The following is a 7,421-nucleotide window of genomic DNA, read 5'->3' on the forward strand; positions in this document are numbered from 1 at the left end:
ATCGCTGCCACACTGGGGTTGCTGAATAAAAATCAAAGTCTGTCTCTAAAAGCTTTTCCCCCAGAGTAAAAAGGATTTTTCCACAGTAGAGTTATTACATTTATAATTCCCATACATTTGTTTTGTGGTCTAGTCTGGATTTTTCTTTCTTAAAGTGGTTTGGGTTTATATTGTTTATTCATTCTTTATTTGGGGCCTGATTTTTTTTCTCTCCACTTATTTCACTTCTTGACCTCCCCTACACTTGACCGACATTTAAAGGAGTGAGTGGTGCCTTTGTGCATTCTCTTTCAAGTTTGGGAAAGAAACACAGAGCTCTCTACCTGATTCCTACTTTGTGTACTCTTACCACATTCCTTCCGCTGGTACCTGGTTGGCAAAAAATTCCCCATAAGGATGCTTGCTTTAAAATGAGAGCCTGAAGAACAATCTCTTAACCTGCTATTTGTTCAAAGACTTCTGTTTGGTCCTTAGACATTGTACTGGCTCTACTTGAGCAAGAAAAGGTCCTATTCCTGATTCTGAAGAGTGCTAACCTGACAGGTGTCAGAGGTAGGCGACCTTTAAAGAAAATATTCACTGAGAATAAAAGCATTAGATGGTTTCCACATGAGCCCAGGCTACTCATCCAGCTGCCCTTGAGCAATAAAAAGGGAAAGGCAGTGCATTATACACTGGGTCAGTGATAAAAGCCATGAAAAAAATAATCTTTTTGAGTTAGACAATGCTGATATTGGCAGTCCTTGAATGCTATTAAAAAAAACCCCCACACTTCTTTTTGAGAAAGGCTTAATGGGGCACAATTAAGCGGTCTGTAGAATTGAATGACCTTTAAATTGCTGTAATCTCATGAGAGAAACCGCTCACACACAGCATCTACTTTTGAAAAAACATCCACATGAAAATATTATCACTAATTCAGCAGGGCATGCCAAACCCATGTCCTGTGTCTTGCTCCCTTTTGGCGCCCTTCATTGCCAGAGAAAAGCTGAGATCACCCACAGATACAGACCTCAAAGATGTCAGTCAACCAGATGCCATCACTCTATTATAATTTTTTTAAAAATTATTTTTGATGGTGAGCAGAAAGGGAAAATATAAAGCTTCAAATGCCTCCTCAGTCCTAACCTTCTGTCTTCTCTTTAAAATAAAATCCTTTATAATATTTTCTTCTTCCCATTTTCCCTACTTTTATCCTTGTTAAGCAATTTTTTTTTCGGAAATAGAAAAGAATACTATTGAAGAAACATATACTGAACTGTGACTTCAGAAATTAGTTCTGAATCTTGAGGATCCGTTTTTCTCCTAGAAGGTATATTTTGAAAAATAAATCTACAGAGAGGTTATACAATGATCACTTCTACTCATTTTCTTGATCTCTCTTTTCTATCTCAAGTTATATTTATATGTAACTTTACATATTCATTATTTTGGCTGATATACAATACTTCAGAGTAAGTTATAGAGATTACGACGCTTTCCTAAACACTTCAGTATGTATTTCCTAAGAACTAGGAGAATCTCCCGTGTAACCACACTACCATCAGCATATCCGGTTAATAAAACCTTGGTATTATAGTATCATCAATATATGGCACATATTTGAATTTCCTTAAGCTGATTTTTGTTTATATGTTTGTTTTTGGATCTAGAATCCAGTTAAGTATTAAGCATTATGGTTAGTTGTCACGTTTCTTTAGTTGCTTGAACATTTCCTCACTTTTTTGGGGGGTGGGGGTGGGGGGATGGGAAGAGGTTGTTGCTTATATTATTGATATTTCAAGAATCCAGGACAGTTATCTTGTAAAATATCCAATGTGATCTGGATTTGTGCAGTTTCTTTCTCACAGATTCAAACGCCTTTGGCAGGAATCCTACACAGGTGATGCTATGTGGTTTTTATCACATCACCTAAAGAGGCACGTGATATCAGCTCTTCCCATTACTGCTGATGTTAAGTTTAACCACTTGGTCAAGTGGTGCCACTGGTTCTTCACTGTAAAGACACTTTTCTCCCTTTGTTAATTGATATGTAATCTGTGGAGAGATGCAATGAAGCATTGCATCATTGTGAATAATGTATTTTCCAAAAATCTTTCACTTTCCATACTTCCAGCATGCTGTATATTGATGAGCCCTGACTAAATCTATTACTACCTTAGTGACTATAAAATAACGATTTTTAAGTTCTAGGATCCCTTTTATATATATTGATATTTTTCTGTAAGGAGAAGCTTTCGCTTTTACCTGCTTGTTATCGTTTTAAAAATATCATTATGGACGCAGATTCTTTTAAAGACTCAAGTTGCCCCAAGTTTGACCACTGGAGCCCTTGAAAATGGAATTTTTGATTTGGGAAACCTCTCAGTAGTTGCTTGTGACCATAGTAAATAATTTCATAATTTCAACGATCTTTTTTTTTAAGTTAGGGTAACTGCCAATGTCATGACTAAATCTTTTTTCTAAAGTAGAGATACAGGGGAATAACAAGGGTTTATTGTTATGTGCTTAATAACATCTTTCATTTTTTGTAACAACTTGTCAACTCCAAGGTAATAATTGTGAAATGCCTTGAAATAAATGAGAGTGTTAAAGACATCCTATATTTGTAGCCTGATTTCAAAGGACCAGGAAGAGTGGCTGACCTTCAATGGAGAGCCAATAAAAGCTAATTGAATACACTGAATTAATAGTAAAACCAAAATGTCAAAATCATGAAACATAAGCAAAGCAATTGAAATAATATATGTTAAGAGTCTAATTGTATGGAAATAAGTAAAGCTCTTTTGCTTCTCATAAGTGATTTTTATCTCCTTGTTACAACTTGAAATTTCCCCAAATTGCTACCACTACAGTTAGAAGACAGTCTTTCACTAATATTCCTGTATTCAATTTCATAGAAAATACATCATAGAACTATAATTACCAATTGCCTCTAGGAGTTCTTTTGATTCAGCACTGGTAAATGATTATTCCTTTTTTTCCCCTATCAATTTGTATTGCTCCCTAGATCAATAGTTTTTTTGTTGTTGTTGTTTTTTGCCAAAGCGTTCTATCTCTTAATGAAAGTTCGAAAGTGGGGTCCAAAAGAGATAGGATGAGCTAATAAACTTCTCTGTGAGAAAAAATAGAATGGAAACTGACAAAAAGATGTAGTCATGTGCATTTTCTTTTTCTTTCTTTCTCTCTTCCTTCCTTCCTTCCTTCCTTCCTTCCTTCCTTCCTTCCTTCCTTTCTATCTATCTATCTATCTATCTATCTATCATCTATCTATCTATCTACTGATTCCAACATAAATTTACATTTAAAAAACCCTACACATAAATTGTGTCATTGTAGATTATCTACAAAGTGGACATTATACTCATGGATTATTCAGAACTGACTATAAATACTTTAACCCAATCAGGACACTTGATCTTACCAGAAGGTAGTAAATCACTCACTTCTTAGAGGCTTAGTATTATTTTCAAACTACTGTTCAGACCATTTAATACACTGAAGGAAATAATTTCTACTTCCTAAGTTTCTATCGCAGTCTTAATTGAAGTTTGCCCTGTCTTTATTAGTTCATAGGCCTGGTATGCTATTTTTCCATTTTTACAGCATAAGTAAAAATATAGTCTATGATTTTAGGATAGAGTGATTATTTTAACTTTCCATTCATAATATATAAATGGGAGCAGAGAAATCATATATAAAAACAGAATTTCCACTGAAAATCAAGAAAGTCACATCATTATTAAAAATAGGAAATTGGGCAGTAGACTTTGAAGAGTTGCCAGATATACATAAAGATATAGTAAAATGGTCTACTTTTTAGACAGTTTTACAGTAAGCAGTTTCCATTTAATACAGGGTGTCCCAAAAATTGTCCATGTACTTTAACAGCTAATAACTCAATTTTGAAAATGAAATGTATTTTAATAAACTCTGCCTTTGTAATTATTTCAAGTGTGTGTATACATTATTGGGGGGACACTCTATATGTATTTTACCTATAAATAAATATTTGACTGGCATTCTCATATATTTTAGGAAGACCTTATCAATCATACTATATCAACTTTTCTCCAATACTTATCTTGTTTCATATTGTTGGTCTTACAAAATATCCTTGATTAATTTTAAGGCCTTTAGGTGCTATTCATTAAATTAGAGATACAGCCCACTAAAGTATAAAGTATGGCGGAGGCACTCTTATCTTCTGAATGTGTAAGTGCATTGCTTAAATTTCAAATAGGGAATACTTTACACATGAAGAGGCTCTGGTGTTTAAAAAAGCTTTGTGTATTTCTTATCTCTGGAAATAGTCCTGCCATTCTTATATTCTTATAGCCTGACTCTGTGCCTGGCACAGGAATGAACACATGGGTGAAGTACACAGAAAAAGTATACCATTAATTACTCTGAGTATGATATTTGCAAGATATCTGGTTAGTGTCTGTCCCATTATCATCCCCCCACCCCATGCATGAGCAATGGTTATTTTTTTTTTTTTACTAATTTGATTATTTGAGTTCATACATCAGTAATCTATCACAACAAATAAATAGATAAAATTTTAATAGGAAAAAACAGTTGCTTCTTTACACCATAGTTTCTCTTTAAAGGCATTATTTTGTGCTAGAAACATCCAAACTTTCCTCAACTTCCAAACTAAACAAGACAATTGCAAATAAAAAGGCTGGAGCCAAAATGAGGGTGATGGTGATGGTAGTGATCAGGAGTTCAGATCTGTCCCACACATTGTCCTCTTTTACTCTTCATCAAACATTTTATTTGCTATAACGAGGTCAATTGCTTTTGTTTCCTGTTCCTCAAAACTAGCCCTATGGTGCTTCATATTGTGCTGTCCTACAGTACAAATTTTTGGTAAGATAATTGCTTTTTTGGATAGACAGATGGTTTTATCTCTCATCACTTCCATGTTTAATATTTTTGGTATTTAGTATGGAAGAGGTTTGCCTTAAAATTTATTTGCAAAATAGTATCGACAATTACATTGTCAAGTACTCAAAAGGTTGTTTCACATTTGTACCGCATTTAAAGTGCAAACGTCTTCAGATATGCTCAATACAAAATTAACCTGTTATTATTCTCTTTTGATTGTTTTTAATTAATAGTCAGCTTGTTATAATGTTATAAATAATAACTTGACAGACTGGCATAAATTTACCCAAAAGTTGAATCTATTCTAGGGTATTCAGGATTATTTATTTATTTTCTTCTCGCCCCACTCCTGGTCTTTTTTGTTCTAAAAGAGGTCACGTAAGGACGTCGGTGGAAGGGCTCTGTGCGCCATCTACTGACGGAATCTATATTTCCAGGGGCGGAATAATGAGAATTACCCCTACATTCGGTCTTTAAAGCATTCTTCTAGAAAGGAGGGGCAATGGGAAAATCCCCTCTCTGACTCTATGACTTGTTGGTGACTCCTGGAATAAATCTGAATTCAGCAAACGCATAATACAAAAAGGAGACATCACTTCCTCAGCGTGAGTACAAGTTATAAGAGAAAGTTTCAAGAGAAGTTAGTCAAACCCTGAAGTTAACTTAAAATAAAAACAGGATTGTTGTTTTTCACCTGTGTGGCGAGCTGCTCTGGCTGCCTCCTGGTTGCCGCCCTTATAGAAAATGGCTTTGCTAATGGCACATCCAGACGGCCATCAGTTATTACACCAAAGGGCTTCTTTCCAATTTGATTATTTTATTAAAAATGCAATAATGCTTAGTAAGCAGGTCCACCCTTCCTGTCGCTCCTAACACCCAGCTTGCCTACGTGTATATATATTTAGTCCTCATATGCATGCACAGACACACCTACAGGTGCATGATATGCATCCGTGTACATGTAGGTCAGATGAGAAATCTAAGCCCTTGGATTAAAATGCTTCTCCCTCCGTCGTTCTCTCCACTCTGTGCTAAATTTCAAGAGAGAGAGAGATGGGAGAAGTTGGGGTCCTTAAGCCAGAGAAGTTTTCTTGGTTGTAAGTGGAGGATCTGATTCGGGTTGTTATTATTATTATTATTATTATTATTATTATTATGCGAGCAGCTGGGAGGGCTGAAAATTAACAAATAAGACCCCGGATGCTCCAGGTAGCCTTCCTCCCGTTACACTCCTTCCCGTTACACTACTCTCTTTAACCCAAGGGCCAAGACGACGTGCTTTTGTGGTTTTTATGAAAGAAAAATGAAAAGGAAGCAAGAAAGGTGAGCCAGAAAGAAGAAAAGAAGCAAGTAAAACGCGAAGGTTGGGAAAAGAGTATGAAGCCAAAGGAAAGATTCAGAAAGAAACTGGAAAGCGAGGGGGGGAAAGGGGGGAGAAAAGAAAGAAGATCAAGGCGGCAGAAAGGGAGCTAGGGAGATGCAAGGATCTTTACTTAACGAACCTAAGTTACACCCATCTTTCACTTTCAAATCAGTTGTCTAGATCTTATCCGTTTCCTTTGTAAAGGTTGTCTGCGTTGCTAAAGGAAGCTAGTCAGTATTCCTCCCCACGCCCCACGCGTGGCGGAGCTGTTCCATCCCCGGCCGCCGAGACCAAACAACCCGAGTGGGGACGTTGCAGGCGCGCGCCTCCGGGAACACTTCCGCGACTGGTTGTCACTCGGGGAACCTAACCGGATTAAGACGCAGAGATGGGATTACGTTGGTTGTCACCAATACGCCTAAAGAGTAGAATCCAATTGATGCACATTACAGTCAGTAGACACTTGATCTGATATTTTAAGGCTCCCAGTTGCCCCTCGCTTCCTCAGAGGACAAGCCTCCGCGTTCTGATGCAACCCGGCAGGTTGAAAGGAGGGAAAACATCCCGAAGGAAACCACTCCAAGCACCCTCCCGGAAGGTCTGCACACGGCGCGCCCAGGTATTTCGCCTTCACCTGGGCACGGCTTTGGGATGCCTCCCCGCCGTGGACTACCGACGCGGGAGGCGTTCCCTTGGAAGGAAATAGCATCTCCTTTCTCTCTGGTTCATTTCATCTTTATCGTTTCCGTGGCGGTGGCGGTGGCAGAGGCAGATGGGTGGGGAGCGCGGGGGCCGGTGCCTGTGAGTGGATGGGGAAGGGGGCCAGGGGATTGTTGCCGGTTATAACAGTCTCAGCGATCGCTCATTCCTGCTTATTTGTAGGATGGTATTTCTCTGGCTCAGTCCTTCAATAAGTTTGTTTGGGTGAGACTTCTTGCCTTGTCAGCACAAAACCACAAAAAGACGTGGTGGAAAGTAAGAGAAAGCCCCTCCCTCCCTCCCTCCAGCGTGCTAACTAACGCCAAACACTTGATTTAACACCCCTTCTCCGGCTGCTGGGGGCTCTGGGCAGTGGCTACATTCCAGCAGTTTTAATCCGTTTTTTATTGTAGGGCGAAGGGAGTTTACACATGGGCAGGGGTGGCTCCCCAGCTGGCCTCTCCCC

Source organism: Myotis brandtii, unplaced genomic scaffold, assembly GCF_000412655.1.
Source record: "Myotis brandtii unplaced genomic scaffold, ASM41265v1 scaffold618, whole genome shotgun sequence".
Lineage (NCBI taxonomy): Eukaryota > Metazoa > Chordata > Mammalia > Chiroptera > Vespertilionidae > Myotis > Myotis brandtii.